The sequence below is a fragment of the Suncus etruscus genome, chromosome 3, assembly GCF_024139225.1.
Source record: "Suncus etruscus isolate mSunEtr1 chromosome 3, mSunEtr1.pri.cur, whole genome shotgun sequence".
NCBI lineage: Eukaryota > Metazoa > Chordata > Mammalia > Eulipotyphla > Soricidae > Suncus > Suncus etruscus.
Genome location: NC_064850.1, coordinates 168,686,894 through 168,708,134, shown reverse-complemented (window position 1 = coordinate 168,708,134; position 21,241 = coordinate 168,686,894).

The following is a 21,241-nucleotide window of genomic DNA, read 5'->3' as shown; positions in this document are numbered from 1 at the left end:
GCCTGTACCCTAAACAGGCTCTACATTTCCCTCATACATTCTCAATATTAGGACAGTTCAAAATGTAGTTATTTCTCTAACTAAACTCATCACTCTTTGTGGTGAGCTTCCTGAGGTGAGCTGGAACTTCCAGCTCTTTTCTCTTTTGTGTCTGAAAATTATTATTACAAGGGTGTCTTTCATTTTTCTTAAAACCCATAGATGAGTGAGACCATTCTGCGTTTTTCTCTCTCTCTCTGACTTATTTCACTCAGCATAATAGATTCCATGTACATCCATGTATAGGAAAATTTCATGACTTCATCTCTCCTGACAGCTGCATAATATTCCATTGTGTATATGTACCACAGTTTCTTTAGCCATTCATCTGTTGAAGGGCATCTTGGTTGTTTCCAGAGTCTTGCTATGGTAAATAGAGCTGCAATGAATATAGGTGTAAGGAAGGGGTTTTTGTATTGTATTTTTGTGTTCCTAGGGTATATTCCTAGGAGTGGTATAGCTGGATCGTATGGGAGCTCGATTTCCAGTTTTTGGAGGAATCTCCATATCGCTTTCCATAAAGGTTGAACTAGACAGCATTCCCACCAGCAGTGGATAAGAGTTCCTTTCTCTCCACATCCCCGCCAACACTGTTTATTCTCATTCTTTGTGATGTGTGCCATTCTCTGGGGTGTGAGGTGGTATCTCATCGTTGTTTTGATTTGCATCTCCCTGATGATTAGTGATGTGGAACATTTTTTCATGTGTCTTTTGGCCATGCGTATTTCTTCTTTGTCAAAGTGTCTGTTCATTTCTTCTCCCCATTTTTTGATGGGGTTAGATGTTTTTTTCTTGTAAAGTTCTGTCAGTGCCTTGTATATTTTGGAGATTAGCCCCTTATCTGATGGGTATTGGGTGAATAGTTTCTCCCACTCAGTGGGTGGCTCTTGTATCCTGGGCACTATTTCCTTTGAGGTGCAGAAGCTTCTCAGCTTAATATATTCCCATCTGTTAATCTCTGCTTTCACTTGCTTGGAGAGTGCAGTTTCCTCCTTGAAGATGCCTGTAATGTCCTGTAGTGTTTTGCCTATGTGCTGTTCTATATATCTTATGGTTTTGGGGCTGATATCGAGGTCTTTAATCCATTTGGATTTTACCTTTGTACATGATGTTAGCTGGGGGTCTAAGTTTAATTTTTTGCAAGTGGCTATCCAATTGTGCCAACACCACTTGTTGAAGAGGCTTTCCCTGCTCCATTTAGGATTTCCTGCTCCTTTATCAAAAATTAGATGGTTGTATCTCTGGGGAACATTTTCTGAGTATTCAAGCCTATTCCACTGATCTGAGGACCTATCCTTATTCCAATACCATGCTGTTTTGATAACTGTTGCTTTGTAGTACAGTTTAAAGTTGGGAAAAGTAATTCCTCCCATATTCTTTTTCCCAATGATTGCTTTAGCTATTCGAGGGTGTTTATTGTTCCAAATGAATTTCAAAAGTGTCTGATCCACTTCTTTGAAGAATGTCATGGGTATCTTTAGAGGGATGGCATTAAATCTGTATAATGCCTTGGGGAGTATTGACATTTTGATGATGTTAATCCTGCCAATCCATGAGCAGGGTATGTGTTTCCATTTCCGTGTGTCCTCTCTTATTTCTTGGAGCAGAGTTTTATAGTTTTCTTTGTATAGGTCCTTCACATATTTAGTCAAGTTGATTCCAAGATATTTGAGTTTGTGTGGTACTATTGTGAATGGGGTTGTTTTCTTAATGTCCATTTCTTCTTTATTACTGTTGGTGTATAGAAAGGCCATTGATTTTTGTGTGTTAATTTTGTAGCCTGCCACCTTGCTATATGAGTCTATTGTTTCTAGAAGCTTTTTGATAGAGTCTTTAGGGTTTTCTAAGTAGAGTATCATGTCATCTGCAAACAGTGAGAGCTTGACTTCTTCCTTTCCTATCTGGATTCCCTTGATATCCTTTTCTTGCCTAATCGCTATAGCAAGTACATCCAGTGCTATGTTGAATAGGAGTGGTGAGAGAGGACAGCCTTGTCTTGTGCCAGAATTTAGAGGGAAGGCTTTCAGTTTTTCTCCATTGAGGATAATATTTGCCACTGGCTTGTGGTAGATGGCCTTCACTATATTGAGAAAGGTTCCCTCCATTCCCATCTTGCTGAGAGTTTTGATCAAGAATGGGTGTTGGACCTTATCAAATGCTTTCTCTGCATCTATTGATATGATCATGTGGTTTTTATTTTTCTTGTTATTGATGTTGTGTATTATGTTGATAGATTTACGGATGTTAAACCAGCCTTGCATTCCTGGGATGAAACCTACTTGATCGTAGTGGATGATCTTCTTAATGAGGCATTGAATCCTATTTGCCAGGATTTTGTTGAGGATCTTTGCATCTGCATTCATCAGTGATATTGGTCTGAAATTTTCTTTTTTGGTAGCGTCTCTGTCTGGTTTAGGTATCAAGGTGATGTTGGCTTCATAAAAGCTATTTGGAAGTGTTTCTGTTTGTTCAATTTCATGAAAGAGTCTTGCCAAGATTGGCAGTAGTTCCTCTTGGAAAGTTTGATAGAATTCATTAGTGAATCCATCTGGAACTGGGCTTTTGTTTTTCGGCAGACATTTGATTACTGTTTTAATTTCATCAATGGTGATGGGGGTGTTTAGATATGCTACATCCTCTTCCTTCAACCGTGGAAGATTATAAGAGTCCAAGAATTTATCCATTTCTTCCAGGTTCTCATTTTTAGTGGCGTAGAGTTTTTCAAAGTAGTTTCTGATTACCCTTTGAATCTCTGTCATATCAGTAGTGATCTCTCCTTTTTCATTCCTGATACGAGTTATCAAGTTTCTCTCTCTCTCTTTCTTTGTTAGGTTTGCCAGTGGTCTATCAATCTTATTTATTTTTTCAAAGAACCAACTTCTGCTTTCGTTGATCTTTCGGATTGTTTTTTGAGTTTCCACTTCGTTGATTTCTGCTCTCAGCTTTGTTATTTCCTTCTGTCTTCCTGTTCTTGGGTCCTTTTGTTGAGCATTTTCTAGTTCTATTAGCTGTGTCATTAAGCTACTCAGGTAAGCTCCTTCTTCCTTCCTGATGTGTGCTTGCAAAGCTATAAATTTTCCTCTCAGTACTGCTTTTGCTGTGTCCCATAAGTTCTGAGAGTTTGTGTCTTTATTGTCATTTGTTTCCAGGAACCTTTTTATTTCCTCCTTGATTTCATCTCGGACCCACTGGTTATTGAGCATGAGGCTGTTTAACTTCCAGGTGTTAAAGTGTTTCTTCTGAGTCCCTTTGGAGTTCACAAATAATTTCAGAGCCTTGTGGTCAGCGAAGGTAGTCTGCAAAATTTCTATCCTGTTGATCTTATGGAGGTATGTTTTATGTGCCAGCATGTAGTCTATCCTGGAGAATGTCCCGTGTACATTGGAGAAGAATGTGTATCCAGGTTTCTGGGGATGGAGTGTCCTATATATATCCACTAGGCCTCTTTCTTCCATTTCTCTCCTCAGGTCTAGTATATTCTTGTTGGGTTTCAGTCTGGTTGACCTGTCCAGTGTTGACAAAGCCGTGTTTAGGTCCCCCACAATTATTGTGTTGTTGTTGATATTATTTTTTCAGATTTGTCAGCAGTTGTATTAAATATTTTGCTGGCCCCTCATTCGGTGCATATATGTTTAGGAGAGTGAATTCTTCCTGCTCTACGTACCCCTTGATTAATATAAAATGTCCGTCTTTGTCCCTTACAACCTTCCTGAGTATAAAGTTTGCATTATCTGATATTAGTATGGCCACTCCAGCTTTTTTTATGGGTGTTGTTTGCTTGGATAACTTTTCTCCAGCCTTTTATTTTGAGTCTATGTTTGTTCTGACTATTCAGGTGCGTTTCTTGTAGGCAGCAGAAGGTTGGATTGAGTTTTTTGATCCATTTAGCCACTCTGTGTCTCTTAACTGGTGCATTTAGTCCATTGACGTTGAGAGAAAGAATTGTCCTGGGATTTAACGCCATCTTTATTTCAAAATTTGGTGTGTCTTTTGGGTAGTCTTGTCTTAGATTAGGTCTTTCAGTTTTTCTCTTAAGACTGGTTTTGTGTCTGTGAAGTTTCTGAGCTGTTTTTTGTCTGTGAAACCATGTATTCTTCCATCAAACCGGAAAGTGAGTTTTGCTGGGTATAGTATTCTGGGTGAAGCATTCATTTCATTCAGTCTTGTCACAATATCCCACCACTGCTTTCTGGCATTGAGCGTTTCTGGTGACAGGTCTGCTGTAAATCTCAGGGAAGCTTGCTTGAACATGATTTCCCCTTTTGATCTTGCTGTTTTCAGAATTCTGTCTCTATCTGTGGGATTTGTCATTGTGACTAGGATGTGTCTTGGGGTGGTTTTTCTGGGGTCTCTTTTGGTTGGTACTCTTCGGGCATGCAGGATTTGATCACATATATTCTTTAGCTCTGGAAGTTTCTCTTTAAAGATGTTCTTGACCATTGATTCTTCCTGGAAATTTTCTTCCTGGGTCTCTGGGACTCCAATGATTCTTAAGTTGTTTCTGTTGATCTTATCATAGACTTCTATTTTCGTCTGTTCCCATTCTTTGACTAATTTTTCCATTGTCTGCTCATTTGCTTTAAGTTTTTTGTCCAATCTCTCCTGCTGTATGGAATTGTTATGTATCTCATCTTCCACAGCACCAAGTCTATTCTCAGCTTCTGATACCCTGTCCCAGAGCTTATCCATTTTGTCATTCACTTCGTTTACTGAGTTTTTCAGGCCTGTTAGTTGACATGTTATTTCAGTTTGGAGTTTTGTCATTTCTGCCTTCATATTTTCTTGGTTCTTATTAGTGTTCTGTTCAACTCGATCCATGGTTTCTTGGAGTCTGTTGAGCACCTTCCATATTGCTAGTCTAAAGTCCTTATCTGAGAGGTTGATTAGTTGTTCAGTTCATTATCTGGTCCTCAGAATTGTCATCTTCATTCTCTATGTCTGATGCTGGCCTGCGCTGTTTCCCCATTGTCACATTTGTATTGTGGGTTTTTCTACGTGTTGTAGTGGTATTCATTGTCTATATGATGTAGGCAGCACACTCCTCTGGCTCCTCCCTTTCTGGATGGGCTGACTTGCCTCTAAGGGAGGGGAGTCCTCCGAGGATGAAGCCTCACACTGGGTCAAATCTTAGGCCCGAGCATGTAACAGAGAAGACAGTCCAGAGAGAAATGTTTGCTTCTGTGATATAGCGCCGTTCTTAGTGTGATTTTTCCTTCTTGTTGCAATGGAGTTCTTTCCTTAGAAAGAGTGCACGGCCGCGTAGCGAAGCGGAGCGGCCGTGCTCCTCTGAGCCTCTTTTTGCCCCACTCGCAAGAGTTTCACGCAAGAGGACAGTAGACAGACATAGACAGGTCACACTCACAGTCTTTCACAGCTGAGCCCCACTGGGCCGGTGTACTTTCGCGGATTTTCCCCGCCTGGTGTCACACACAGGGAGCCAGCTTTTGCAAAGGATCGTAATTTTTTTCTGTTTTGAAATATTCAGTTGCTTGTGGTAAATTTCTGCTGTGGGAAACGTGTAACAAAAAGTAGTGGTTTCAATTCTTTATGTTTCTCCTAATATTATTCCTTTATGTATCAGCATTCTTATTTCTATAGTTGTAAACAAAAATGGTTCACCTCACTACCCCTGCAAACCCTCAGACATGTAGGACAAAGCACATGCATTTGTAACTCCATCTTTCCCCCCCAAAGGATAACTTCCTTTATAGAGAATGAGTTGGTGGAAAAATTCATGAACAATTTAAGAGACACTAGGTAAACACCACGCAATTGCCTCAAGCAGGCATATGAGCATAGTAAAAAGGAAATGTTTTGATCATAATCTTTGACACACATACATACAAAAATTTTTCACTATACAGTAAATATCAAGGCTGTTCAAATTTCTAAGTTATTTTTTTACTTTAAAATCTTTGAGTCACAATTTTAAGATCAAGTGTTTGCTACAACTCTGTTTACTTTCAGATAATATTTATCCTTAGATAATAACTCACTTCTAGTATTCTCTTGTTTTTTTGTCGAAAGAAAAATGAGTAATTGAAGACCCCTTACTATTTTCTCCAGGGCATAATAATGCTTCCAGTGGAAAAGAATTATTCTTCTCTAGAATAGGAATTTGTCCCTTTATCTTCAACCAAAACAAAGACAAAAATTTTCACTGTACTTTGTGAAAAGACCTTGGACAGTCTTGCCAACTCACTGTTTATGTTAGGTCACTGGGGAGAGCTGAAGAAAAAAAAGGTATGTTGGAAAATTTTTTGAACATTTTGAAAATTTTCTGCTTGGTGTCTGGGCCCATTTAATAAGTCAGTAGTCTTTTAACCTACCCAAATCACTATTCACTTACATGACACCTGAAACATTACACATAAGCATAATTGAAAAAGAATAATTTGTGATGCAGACATGCATTTGTATATTGATCTAGTTAATATAGGTAAGTTCGTATTGTATAATATTCTACATCTATGGATATGTAAAAAAGTATTATCAATTTTGTAGGGTTTTTCTTAGTGCTTGAGATTTGATAAGTGATTTTTTAAGTTTAAATATTACTTTGATATACTAACTTTGAAAAATAATTAATAAATCAAGAGTTATACATTTTAGTGATAACTACATTTTACCATTGGCTTAAAATGAAAAAAATATTTATTTTGTTAAAGTATATAGTTTATATTTCCAGGAAATGAATGGAGAACAATTAAAATAAGACATTATTTATTGCCATGTATCTCAAACTTAACTTATTGTACTGATAACCACTTATCCATTGAGTTTTTAATGTTGTGAATGGTGATACTTTTCAATAATATTTTAAAGTTTTAAGTTATATATTTAAAAATAAATTAATTCTTTATTAATTTACTTTTACTTATGGAGAAATCTATAGTATTGCAAAGACTTACTAGTAGATACTATGTTAAAAACCTACTACTACATAAAGAGAGATTAGTTTCTACTTTAAGAAATAACACTGTTTAGCATTGTTGTTTCAAGAAATATGTAAAGTTTTTCATATATATTACCTTACTTGGTTTAAATAATGAGGAAATATTCCTACTTTTATTATATATAACTAAGAGTAGTGAAGATTTGAGATATTTGTTAAAAAATGAAGCAGTGATCTACTGTTCAATGTTGCAGCTAATAAACAAAAGATCTAGAATTATAATCCATCTAGATGTATAGCATATTTACCTCAATACAATTAAAATGGGAGATTGATTTTACACAAAAAAAAAGATATCCAACAAAATAATAAACATGATAAATGTACTTAATTTTATTAGATAACTCTTTGGTAAAACTCCAAGAATGTTTTTTATTATTGTTGATAATCTCATGGTTTACATCTCCTGGAATATTCTAGGTTCCTAATAAAGAATTGTTGAATCATGAAACTCCTAACTAAACATTCTAAATTATATGTAAGATACTGGAACAGAGATATTTATTCTTTATTAGAGTGTGGGTGAGTGGAAATAAGAAATAAGTTAGGACTCAGACAAAGCCTGGAAGAAATAAACATCTCCATCATAAAATAATCTTGTAAAACAATAAATATCAGAGTTCATATAACAAAAGACATCTTTTGACAGTATAATTCCCTTCTGAATTCTTTGAGATCAGCTCACCTTTATAAAGAAAGGTATATCATACTTTAATATCATCCTGATATGAATGGTATAATTAAATACTAAATTTATATTTTATTTAGGCATATTTTACTGCTGATTCTGTCCAATGTAAGATACATTTAGGTTATTGCTCTATTGCAAAATGTCCAAATATGAATAGAACTTCTCAGTTAATTAGAAACCTCACACCATTTTTATCCTAAGTTTTCTTTCTTACTCTTTGCCCTCATTTTATTCCAAATATATTCAGATTTTCCAGATCTAAATTTTCACTCATTTCACCCATCAGTTTTGCTGTTGTTTTTGTTTCTGGTTTTTTTTGGGGGGGGTGTGGGGGTGGTCACAACCTACAGCACTCAGGGATCACTTCTAGCTCTGCCCTCAGAAATTGCTCCTGGCAGGCTTGGGAACCTGATGTCTGGGATGCCAAGAATCAAACTGGGCTCCTCCTGTGGTGGCTGTGTACAATGCAAATGCCTTTCAGTTGTGCTATCACTCCGGCCCCACACCCATCAGTTTTGTAACAAGAAAAGTTTGTTTTTTTACAAATAGGCTGTCTCCAAAAATATTTTTTTAAGTTTTTTTTAAATGTTTTAAAAAGATATGATTTATCAATGGTTAGAGTGAAACTTTTGACATCGGTGGCAGGAAATGTTCACTGTTGAAGATTTTTATACACTGTATATCTGTAACTCAATCTTTATCAAACTTTATCTGTGAAAAAAGAAGTATTTGAACAACCCTTGTAACCATGATGTTTAAATAAGAAATATATTAAAAGATAAATAAAAGTAAAATATAATGGTTTAGGGGTCAGACCAATAACACAGAGGAGGATGTTTGCCTTGCATGTGACTGCCTCAGGTCAATCCTCGGCATCTGATATGATCCCCCAAGCCTGTGTGGCCCAAATATCAAAAGCAAAAAGAAAGTTTAAAATAAAATAAAATCAAATGCCTTAAATAATAAGTAATTAAAAATAAAATAAAGAAAATGATATGCTGCTTCATATCACAAGCATATGATTCATGAAGATAAATGAGCCATTTTGGATGATTCTTTAAAATCAGTTATTTCATAGTAGAATTTCTAAAGTCAATGGGATTTGCAGTTTTCAACCAGCAAAAGAAATGTACTACTTCCAGCCTAATAAAGAGAAATTAGTCATAAATTTTGAACTGTTAAGACAACAAGATGGCTAAGTGTGATTTTTATACATGGGACTCTCCTCATAGTCTTCATATCAAAGACTTCAGAATATTTTTCACTGCCCAATACTAAACAAATCCTGTCTCTTATGGCTTAAAAAATGCCTTTCCTTTCCCTCTCCCATACATCAGTCCACACAGGAGGCTCCATTCCCCCCAAAGTTCAGAGAGGATTTTCTGTGTCTTCATTGCTCTGCTTCTCTACCTGCCACACAGGCCTCTCACAGCTGAGGGAGAGGCAGAGCCTGAAATGTACTACCAGCTTTGAACACTTTGAATAGCTCTTGTCAGTCAGAAGCCGACATTTCATGTTTCAGATTTTTCCCAGGAGGCTTTGATGTTAATCCATTTCACACTTCTAACACATCCGTTCTTCTTTGGGTTTTCTTATCTTTTCTCAGCATTAAAATGCATATATGTGGGGGAAAACTTTTTTCGTTGTTATTGTGATTTCTGAGACAAGGCTTAATTGATGAAGCACATTGTACTTTGCATCATTGATGCTAATTTCAAACCACACAAGATACTGAATATAAATACAATTTCCATAACGTGTATTATCCCTGGATACAGGAAATAATTTTAAGAAAACACCAGGGTATCTGGTTCACTTATGCAAATATATTGTGTTTTTGCCAGTGCTTAGTCCAATGTAAGACAGATACTAAGAAACTATGTGGATAGTTAGGAATGAGACATTAACCATGGTTCATATAAATAAAAGATAAAAATGACTTTGAATTATAAAAAGATAAGGAAGTTTTAGTGGAAAGGCAAAATGATTTTAAAGGAAAGCACGAATTATATTTAAAGTGAGCATTAATAAAACCTGTTGTAAGGCTTGAGAGTTAGCATAGCAGATGTCCTCCGCTTGCATACAGCTGATATTGGTTCAACCAATGGAACCCAGTCACAAGGTTCCTCATGCCTTGCTAGGAATGATTGCTGAGGACAGAGCCAGGAGTAAGTCCCTGGCACAACTGGGCGTAATGCTTCCAAAAACATAATCTTCCATAAAAGATACTTGTATTAAGGAATAATTAGCATTTAATAAAATATATAATTTATTCAAATATTTGATAGTTACCAAATTAAGTAACTGAATTTGGTTTTATCCACAGAAGGCTTATAGTTTATCAAAACAATAATGGAAAATAAAAACTATTGGTTTTGTAGTAAAAGCATATATAAAAAACTTTTTCGTATTAGAATTAACTATTATATAAATTAATACTAGGGTACTTGCACTTTTTAAATACAGCTTTTTAGCCTATTCTTTTTATACATAACTAATATCCTGATCAAATAGAAAGTACAGCTCCACAATATGCTTCATAGTGCCATATTAGATCTATTACATGAATTTAAATGGAAGCTATTGTCCATTTTATCTGTCTTTCCTCTCCTTTTGCTGAATAAAAAAAATAAAAAAAAGTTAATCTATAAAGTGCTTTTCAGAATATTCTGCAGATACTACAGAATCTCATCACTAAGCATGCATGCTACAATTAGCAACATGTCTTTTAGGACTTCCTGTCTGGAATTAAAAGAAACTCACTAACAAAATTAATAAACTGTTTAATCTTTTTAAGAATTTAGAATTTTATGCTGAACAGCATTTTTTAGACTGTCACAAAAACTCAGACCTATACTTTATAGGTGAATTATAAATGAATTCTGATTCTATAGAAGAAAATTATAATTTTGATCTCTAAAAGTAAATATGTGAAAATATTTAAACAATTAAATTATAATTTTACTCTACAAAAAAGTGGATAGATATTTGTTCAGAAGTCTATAGCAAGAATTATTAAATAAAAGAAATCTTTTAAAACCATTGTGGATATTCTTCCAATCCAGAACCCCAAGAACCCCCAATTATGTTAGTTAAAATATGTTAATTGAGGAAAATTTGTGTAAATAATATTTATCTTGTGACAAACTGGCATGTAACTCATGAAACTAGGTTGCTATATGACACATACTATAGTTAAACAGGTAAGCAGCTAGGTAGGCATGAATAAGAGAAAGAAATTAAAAGAATAGAAAGAAGAAAGATATAAAAAAGAAAGAAAGAAGAGAAAAGAATGAAGAATGAGAGAAAGAAATAAAAGGAAGGAGATAAAGAAAGAAAAAGGAAGGCAAGAAGAAAGAAAGAAAGAAAGAAAGAAAGAGAAAGAAAAAGAGGAAAACAAAAAAGAAAGAAGAAAAGGAAGAGAGAAGGGAAGAAAGTTAAAAAGAAAAAGAAAGAAGAGCGAAAGTTAAAGAGAAAGAAAGAAGAAAGAACTAAAGACAGAAAGAAAAAGAAAGAAAGAGAAAGGAAGGAAGGAAGGAAGGAAGAAAGAAAAAAGATAAATAAATAAGAAAGATAAGAAAGAAAGAAAGAAGAGAAAGAAAGAAAAGAAAGAAGAAAGAAAGAAAGAAAAAAGAAAGAAAGAAAAGAAAAGAAAGAAAGAAGAAAAAGAAAAAGAAAGAAAGAAGAAAAGAAAGAAAGAAGAAAGAAAGAAAGAAAGGAAGGAAGGAAGGAAGGAAGGAAGGAAGGAAGGAAGGAAGGAAGGAAGGAAGGAAGGAAGGAAAGAGAAAAGAAAGATGGTTGACTTGCTGGAGAGAGCACAAGGGTAGGGTGTTTGTATTGCATGCAAAAGTACAGTAGTTCGAACCCCAGCATCCTATATGTTCTCCTGAGCCTGCCAGAAGAGATTTCTGAGCCTAGAGCCAGGAGTAACCCCTGAGTGCTGCTGGGTGTGACCCAAAAACAAAAGAAGGAAGAAAGGAAGGAAGGAAGGAAGGAAGGAAGGAAGGAAGGAAGGAAGGAAGGGAGGGAGGAAGGAAGGGAGGGAGGGAGGGAAGGAAGTGAGGGAAGGAAGTGAGGGAATGAAGTGAGGAAGAAAGGAAGGAAGAAAGAAAGAAAGAGAGACTAAAAGAAGAAAGAAAGAAAGAGAGAAAGAATGAAAGAGAGAGAGAAAGAAAGAAAGAAAGAGAGAAAGAGAGTGAGAAAGAGAGAGAGAAAGAGAGTGAGAAAGAAAGAAAGAAAGAAAGAAATAAAGAAAGAAGAAAAAGAAAGAAGAAAGAAGAAAGAAAGAAAGAAAGAAAGAAAAGAAGAAAGAAAGAAAGAAAGAAAGAAAGAAAAGAAAAAGAAAGAAAGAAAGAAAGAAAGAAGAGAGAAAGAAAGAGAAAGAGAAAAAGAGAGAGAGAAAAGAAAGAAAGAAAGAAAAAGAGAAAGGAAAGAAAGGAAGGAAAGAAAGAAAGAGAGAAAGAAAGAAAGAAAGAAGGAAAGAAAGAGAGAAAAAGAGAGAGAAAGAAAGAAAGAAAGAGAAAGAAAGAGAAAGAAAGAAAGAAGAAAGAAAGAAAGAAAGAAAGAAAGAAAGAAAAAGAAAGAAAGAAAGAAAGAAAGAAAGAAGAAAGAAAGAAAAGAAAGAAAGAAAGAAAGAAAGAAAGAAAGAAAGAAGAAAGAAAAGAAAGAAAGAAAGAAAGAAAGAAAGAAAGAAAGAAAGAAAGAAAGAAAGAAAGAAAGAGGTGTGTCTTTCTGGGCTAGAGTGGTGGATAAGGCTGACTCTGCTGGGTCCCTTAAGCTCAGCAGACCTTTTGAAGCTTCCCCTGGCTTGCTTCAACCTGGGAACTCGGATCTTCTCTGGAATTCATCCCCTGAAGGTTCTCCTCGGCTGAGGTGAGTCTTTTCAGGCCCGAGTTGTGGATAAGGCTGACTCTGTTGGGCCCCTTAAGCTTGGCAGATATTTTGAGGCTTCCCCCAGCTTGCTTCAACCTGGAAACTTTGATCTTCTCTGGCATTCATCCCCTGACGGCTTGACTCAGCTGAGGTGAGTCTTTCCGGGCTGGAGTTGCGAATAAAGCTGACTCTGCTAGGCCCCTTAAGCCCACCTAGGGGTCGAAGCAGAGGAGCGTGGTCACTTGGCTTCGCTTTGTGGCTGCGCACTCCACCTAGCCAATGAATACCACCAGAACACGTAGAAATACCCACAACACAAGCGTGACAATGGGGAAACTATGCAGAACAATATCAGGCATAGAGAATGTAGATAGAAACTCTGATGATCCAACAACAGCCAACTACCTAGTAGTCTTTCAGATATGGAGTTTAGAGAAGAAATATGGAGGATGCTCACAGAACTCAAAGAAAGTATAGATCAGAACACTAAGAATCAAGAGAATATGAAGATAGAAATCAGAAAACTCCAAACTGAAATATCAGGTCAAATAACAGTTCTTAAAAACTCAGTAGACATGTTGAAGAACATAATGGATGAGCTTGCCCACAGGTTAACAGTAGCCGAGGATAGAATTAGTGTGCTGGAAGATGCGATGCATAACAACTCCACACAGCAGAAGAGATTGGAAAAAAGCCTTAAATCAAATGATCAGACAATGGAAAAATTACTCAAAGAACATGAGCAAATGAAAATAGAAGTCTTTGATAAGCTCAACAGAAATAAACTAAGAATCATTTGAGTCCCAGAGACCGAAGAAGAAAATCTCCAGGAAGAATCAACAGTCAAGAATATCATCACAGAGAAACTACCAGAGATAAAGAAAATATGTGACCAAATCATGCATGCCCGAAGAGTACCAGCTAAAAGAGACCCCAGGAATAACACTCCAAGACAGATCCTAGTCACAATGATGAATCCCCCAGATAGAGATAGAATACTGCAAGCAGCAAGATCAAAAAGGAAAATTATATTCAAGGGAGCATCCTTGAAATTTACAGCAGACCTGTCACCAGAAACACTCAAGGCCAGAAGGCAATGGTGGGATATAGTGACAAAACTCAATGAAATAAATGTTTCGCCAAGAATACTGCACCCAGCAAAACTCACTTTTAGGTTTAAAGGAAGTATACATGGCTTCACAGATAAACAACAGCTCAAAAACTTTACATACTCAAAATCAGCCTTAAAAGAAAAACTGAAAGATCTATTTTAAAGACAAGACATACCAATAAATACACCAAAATTCTACACAAAGATGGCAATTAATCCCATGACAAGTATCTCTCTCAATGTCAATGGACTAAATGCACCTGTTAAGAGGCATAGAGTGGCGAAATGGATCAAAAACCTGAACCCAACCTTCTGCTGCCTACGAAAAATACACCTGAATAGTCAGAATAAACAGACTCAAAATCAAAGGCTGGAGGAAAATCATCCAAGCAAACAACACCTTTAAAAAAGCTGGAGTGGCCATACTAATATCAGATGACACAAACTTTATACGCAGAAAAGTTGTAAGGGGCAAAGATGGACATTATGTACTAATCAAGGATATGTACAGCAGGAAGAAATTACTTTCCTAAACATATATGCACCCAATGAGGGACCAGAAAAGTATTTAATACAATTGTTGACAAATCTGAGAAAGGATATCAATAATAACATAATAATTGTGGGAGACCTCAAGATGGGCTATTTGGAAGTGTTCCTGTTTTTTCAATTTTACAAAATCCCATTTACATTAGTGCCACACAAACTCAAATATCTTGGAGTCAACCTGACTAAAGATGTGAAGGAACTATACAAAGAAACTATAAAACACTGCTCCAAGAAATAAGAGAGTACACACGGAAATGGAAACCCATACCCTGCTCATGGATTGGCAGGATCAACATCATTAAAATGGCAATACTTCCAAAAGCATTGTACAGATTTAACGTGATTTCTCGAAAAATGCCCATAACATTTTTCAAAGAAATCGATCAAACACTCTGAAATTCATTTTGAACAATAAACACCCTCAAGTAGCTAAAGCACTCCTTGGGAAAAGGAATATGGGAGGCATTACTTTCCCCAATTTTAAGCTGTACTACAAAGCAATATTTATATGGTATTGCAATAAAGACAGACCCTCAGATCAGTGGAATAGGCTTGAGTACTCAAAGAATGTTCCTCAGACAAATAACCTCCTAATTTTTAATATAATTTTTATTTTAATTATAGTGGCTTACATATCGTTCACAGTAATATTCCACCTAATTTTTGATAAAAGAGCAATAAATCCTAAATGGAGCAAGGAAAGCCTATTCAACAAGTGGTGTTGGCACAACTGGTTAGCCACTTGAAAAAAAGTGAACTCAGACCCCCAGCTAACATGATGCACAAAGGTAAACTCCAAATGGATTAAAGACCTTGATATCAGATTTGAAACTATAAGGTATATAGAACAACATGTACGTAAAAAACTCTATGACATTGAGACTAAAGTCATATTTAAGGAGGAAACAGCACTCTCCTAACAAGTGGAAGAAGAGATAAACTGATGGGACTATATTAAGCTGAAGAAGCTTCTGCATCTCAAAGTAGATATTGCCCAGAATATAAAAGCCACCCACTGAGTGGGAGAAATTATTCACCCAATACTCATCAGATAAAGGTCTAATATCCAAAATATACAAGGTACTGACAGAACTATATAAGAAGAAAACATCTAACCCCATCAGAAAGTGGGAAGAAGAAATGAACAGACACTTTGTAAAAGAAGAAATGCAAATGGCCAAAAGGCACATAAAAAGAGGCTCAACATCACTAATTGTCAGGGAGATGCAAATCAAAACTAGTATAAGGTACCACCTCACAACACTAATATTGGCACACATCACAAAGAAGGAAAACAAGCAGTGCTGGCGAGGATGTGGACAGAAAGGAACTCTATTTGACTGCTGGTGGGAATGCCATCTAGTCCAACCATTATGGAAAGCAATACGGATATTCCTCCACAAACTAAAAATTGAGCTCCCATACAATCCAGCTATACCACTCCTAGGAATATACCCAAGAAACTCAAAAATACAATACAAAAATCCCTTCCTCACACCTATTTATAGTGCAACACAGTTTACAATAGCCAGACTCTGGAAACAACCAAGATGCCCTTCAACAGATGAGTGGCTGAAGAAACTGTGGTACATATACACAATGGAATACTATGCAGCCATCAGGAGAGATGAAGTCATGAAATTTTCCTATACATGGATGTATATGGAATCTTTTATGCTGAGTGAAGTAGTCAGAGGGAGAGAGAAAGACGCAGAATGGTTTCACTCGTCTATGGGTTTTAAGAAAAATGAAAGACATTTTTAACAGTATCTCAGAGACAAGAGATGAGGGCTGGTAGGTGCAGCTCAGCTCAGATGGTTGACTGGCATCACAAACATTTTATCTTCTTTCAAATACAGTCTAACTAAATGGTCTTACTTTTGAAGTGATATTGGCAGCCTTGCAAGTTTAGCTGCAGAAAATGTACTGGTGAAATCAACTAATGAGGTAGGAAAGAAACTCAGAGACCTGATTGATTAATTTTGTCTTTAAACCTAAACTATCTCTTGGTAGTAAAAATTGTACATTTTATTTTCCTTAAAAGTCATAAATTAAAAATCAAACAAATATTGGTGTTTCATACCATTGGGCTAATATTTTGGATGAAAGCAACAACAATAAAAATTTAAAAATGTGTATCTGACATTATATATAAGGTTTGTTTATAAAATGGCAAAAGCCCATTAAACGTAATGTTATGTCATAAATTTACAACTTGAGCTAAAGCACTATTTGTGCTGGTTTGTTCTATCAGTTATGCTATTGAAACATCAAAACGTTCTCTTTTTGTTATTACTTTTCCATAGAATTTAACAACCCAATCCTTATAACCTTTCCGTGACTGGTGGTACTAACCTGTGGTATTTGAGCCAAGGAGGCACCTGTGTAAACTCAGTTTATTCTAGACTAACCTATGACAGCTAATTGGTAAACAAAACAATGAGCAGTATTAAAATATCAAATTAGGTCTTGAATTACTTTCAACCCCATTAGCATACTGCATTGTTGAGCAGGAGTAGTGATTTCATTAAATGACAATTCTACATAGAATGACACATAAAAGACCAAAATAAAAATATAAAAACAATACTAATCATACAGATTAGGCACTTAAATTACCACTCCTGTTTGATAGTTATTATCATACGTCTATAATCCATGTCCCTTTACAAGGCTATTCTAGCTATAACACATGACAGGCAGTGCATTGCTCCGCTATTTATAAGGTGCTTTGGGTCATGTTATATGGCATAAGACTAAAGGCAGAATGACTTAAACCACCCAAGAAGTGCAATAATCCCTAACAAATGCACAGCCTGGAGTGTCTTATTGCTGTTATGAAATGAAATTCATACATTAAACTAAGAAAAATGGTCAGACCCAGAGCATTTATTGGGAATAATAAACATGTCTGTCTACCCATTGATGCATTTTTCCAACCTATAGGAATAAGAAGTGACTGTGCCAGCCCCACAGATTATCTACTGTGTCTGAGATGCAAACTGCATCAATCATGTGGATTTCAGAATTCTCCAACCATTACAAAAAATAAAAAAAACCATTATACCAACACCTTTTCAGTAGGTGGGTTTTTTTTCTGACAGTCTCCTTGTTTCTATTAGGTTTTATATTTGTAATTATTCATGTTGGCTAGAGAGAAGCATCAGGTCCTGCATATAAGAAAAACACAATGGAAAAATACAGAAAAATAGATTTGAAAAAAAATAAGATACAGTACCTGATCAATAACCATAAACTGAAAACAATGATGATGAGTACATATTTTATCAAATATAGCCTATCAATATATGTTAATACTATATTAATAAATATTGATAATTTTTACTAATAAATATGTAATAGAGATGTCAAGGATTTGGTACATGGAAGAAACTACACACAAAGGAAAACATGAATGGACACTAAATTGGAAAGTTGTCCAAGTACTAATGAGAAACGAAATTAAAGAGGTTAGAAATGTTAATAAATACATAATTAACTTAAATTCAGTTTTATAATTAGAGACATATTCAGCAAAGAAAAATAACATAAAAGCTTTATTTTATACTAAATAAAAATTTGTTGGAAAATGTATTCAAAATTAAATATTATCACATTAAAATTCACAAGCAGTACCAAATACCTTATTTCACCAACACGTATTTATAGGCATCTTAATTTTAGAAATTAGATAGTATGATTGCATTTCTGGAAATTGTGATTTACTCTGAACCTTTCAGCATGGTTTATTTTATCTAGAATGTTCAGTAACAAATCTTATTCTGATGGGTTGTCTTAGTGTCAAGATTGTCTAAATATTACACAGAAAATGTAGAACATATTCCTGAAGAGTAATTTGTGTATAGATAAAGAAGCAGACTATAAGAATTATACTGACTAGCACAACTTTAAAAAAATACATGTGTATAGGGCTATTGAGATGCTGTAAATTGGTAGAATACCTACCTGGCATGTTTGAAGCCATGAGTTTCATCCCTCATACTGACATTTTAAGCCCTGGTGCCAAAAGTACAGTCAAAAAGCAATGCATACAAGCGAATGAATAAACCTGAAGCAACGGTGCAACCTGACATCACAATAAAGAATTTTGAAGGTACAGAGAAAAAAATGCACATTTGCAAACTGAGTATCATCCAACAATTCCACTTCTGAAATAAAATATGTGTGTCTGTAATGGAATTCACTTTGTGGGAGATTCAAAAAAAGTTTATCCAGAATAAAATTAAAATCATATGTTACATTCCCATATCCAAAATATCAGAAAATTAATGTGTACAAATCAGACATATATTTCTTGGCATTGCAGAAAACTTTTCTCTGTTATATAGGAAAAGACTGCATTCTGATTCTAGATAGAATTCAGTCTGGATACTCTTCCCTATAAATATATTGTTTCCGGGTTTTCAAAGGTCATAGGATTCCATCATAAAATATTATTTTAAAGATAAAGAGAGCTTCATGAAACCACTGACCAAGAATGCAACCTGTAGTAAGTAATTCACGATGAATTTAAGAGACGAGTCAGTTGATTAACTCTTAAACCCATTAGTAAAAAGTTCTCACTTATATATGAAGAAAATCAGACCCTAATATAGGCCTAAGTCTAAAACTCTGGATCTAGTTACATTTTAGTAATTTTTACATAGGAGGTCTTACCTACATGGCTTTATTTAGTAAGATCTCTTTTCATGTTTCCTGGAGGCACTACAGGAAAAACAAGTACCTGAAAACAGGCTAAAATTTGTTGGCAAGAGAGCTATCTCAATTGGAGAACCACCTTATGACTATATAGTAATATATCACTCAACTATTGATTTTAGCCCTGAAGTATTCTCCATATAATCCCAACAGAAAATCTTAGGAAAATTATTATGATATAGGTGATAACTTCAATGACTAGAGGTCTAGTTTGATTCTTTGTTGGGTAACCTGACACAAGCTAATACTCTATTTTGAAGTTTGTTTATTTGTTTGGTTCTTAGGCCATACCCAGTGGTACACCTAAATCATAGTAGGACTCAGAGACTATATGGGGGTGCCATATAGTATGCTATATTGTATGCTGCCTGTGCCAGCAGCATACAAGACAAGCATCCTATCTATTGTACTATATCTCTGGCCTCTTGAAGTCTTTATATATATTTAAAAAATAGTGATCACCTAGATAACGCCTGGTAGTTCAGGGAACTGCTGGGATGGTCAATTATGAACCAGAAACCAAAACTGCCTCATTGGCCCAGAATTGCCAGGTGGGACCCAGGTCTCCTGAGCACCATTCAGGAGACCCTCCTAATCTGCCCAGGAGTTAAGAAAGGGGGGGATGGTTATCAATAAAAATCTGCCACAGTTTCGTTGGATTTTCTAAGTGAAGTATAAAGTGTTAGCTACACAAAAAGAGAATATTCAAAACCTATTTCTGGTATTGTAGTTTCTTTGTGGATTAGTATTTTCAAACCTTTGACCTCCCGGAACTACTTTTGTTTAGAGTGGTCTCAGTCAACAGAATCTCATTCTCAAGACCAACTCTGACTCTGCAACACTGTCATTCTGTGCTGAATAATATATGAGGGTGAAAGTGCTAATGAATAAAAGGAAACATAGTTTGTGCCAAAGTTATATAACCAATTTTCAAATTACGCCACATATTCCCTTTCCTCTAATATCTGAGAGGCAAAATTGTAAAATTTATATGCATTAGCATAATATTCTTATATTTTTAATTTTATATTATTAAAAAAATTGGTAAGGAGTCAAAGACATATATATCAATTGTCTCTCCGTTTAGACCTGAGTATTTTTTTACAAAAAGAAAAAAATGTTTTCCAAAATAAATCATGAGGATATCCATTAAAATATTTTTCTTTTTTCTTTTATATATATGAATATATACATTAATTTGGTGAGGTAAATGTCAGGTGACTCTTTCTGGGTCACACGTGTGTGCTAAATGCCAGATCAAGCTTGAAGTTTTATTCCTCTTACTCAAAAGTATTTCTGATATATAGCCCATGAAAGTCAGATACAGTCTAGACTCACAACTGACCTACCTATTTAAATCAATCAGCTAGATGTCTACTAATCATAACTTCTAGTAAATAAACAAACCAAATCAGTATTAAAATTCATTGATTGGGGGCTGAAGCAGTGGCACAAGCAGTAGGGCATTTTCCTTGAACATGCCAACCTAGGACAGACCACGCTCGATCCACCAGCGTCCCATATGGTCTCCTAAGCAAGGACTGATTTCTGAGCGCATAGCCAGGAGTAACCCCTGAGCATCACTGGGTGTGACCCAAAACCCAAAAAAACTAAACTAAAATAAAAATAAAATTTGTTGATTGGGTTTATCCATTAGATAAGCCCGACAATTTCATCTCAAATGAGTGGCCAAATGAGCAAAGGGTAAGCCAATGGCTTTTTTTTTTTTTTTTTTTTTTTTTTTTTTTTTTTTTTGGTTTTTGGGTCACACCTGGCAGTGCTCAGGGGTTATTCCTGGCTCCAGGCTCAGAAATTGCTCCTGGCAGGCACAGGGGACCATATGGGGCGCCGGGATTCGAACCGATGACCTCCTGCATGAAAGGCAAACGCCTTACCTCCATGCTATCTCTCCGGCCCCAAGCCAATGGCTTTTTACAAACACTTGTATTCTCCGCATTACACCACGCTATAGAGTTACATATTTTTAAAATTTGCTTCAGGCTCAGAAGCAAATAGTTGGACATTCACAGATATGTTCTTGCAAAATGAACGGATTTGTCACCAAATAAGAAACACATAATCTGACTGGGTGAATGTGCCCTAATTAGATCTCAGCCTGGGTCTGACACTGACATATGTGTTGAACCACATTTTCAGAAAGCTGAAGTCTCATTAGATGGGTGGCCAGGCTATTGCTATTCTGCTATTATAATTTTACCACATTTTTTGAAGTATATTTCATGTTTCTTTTCCTAACTTCATCTATGTAAATGAGATGGAGGTCTAAGGAATTCACAGAAGGGTT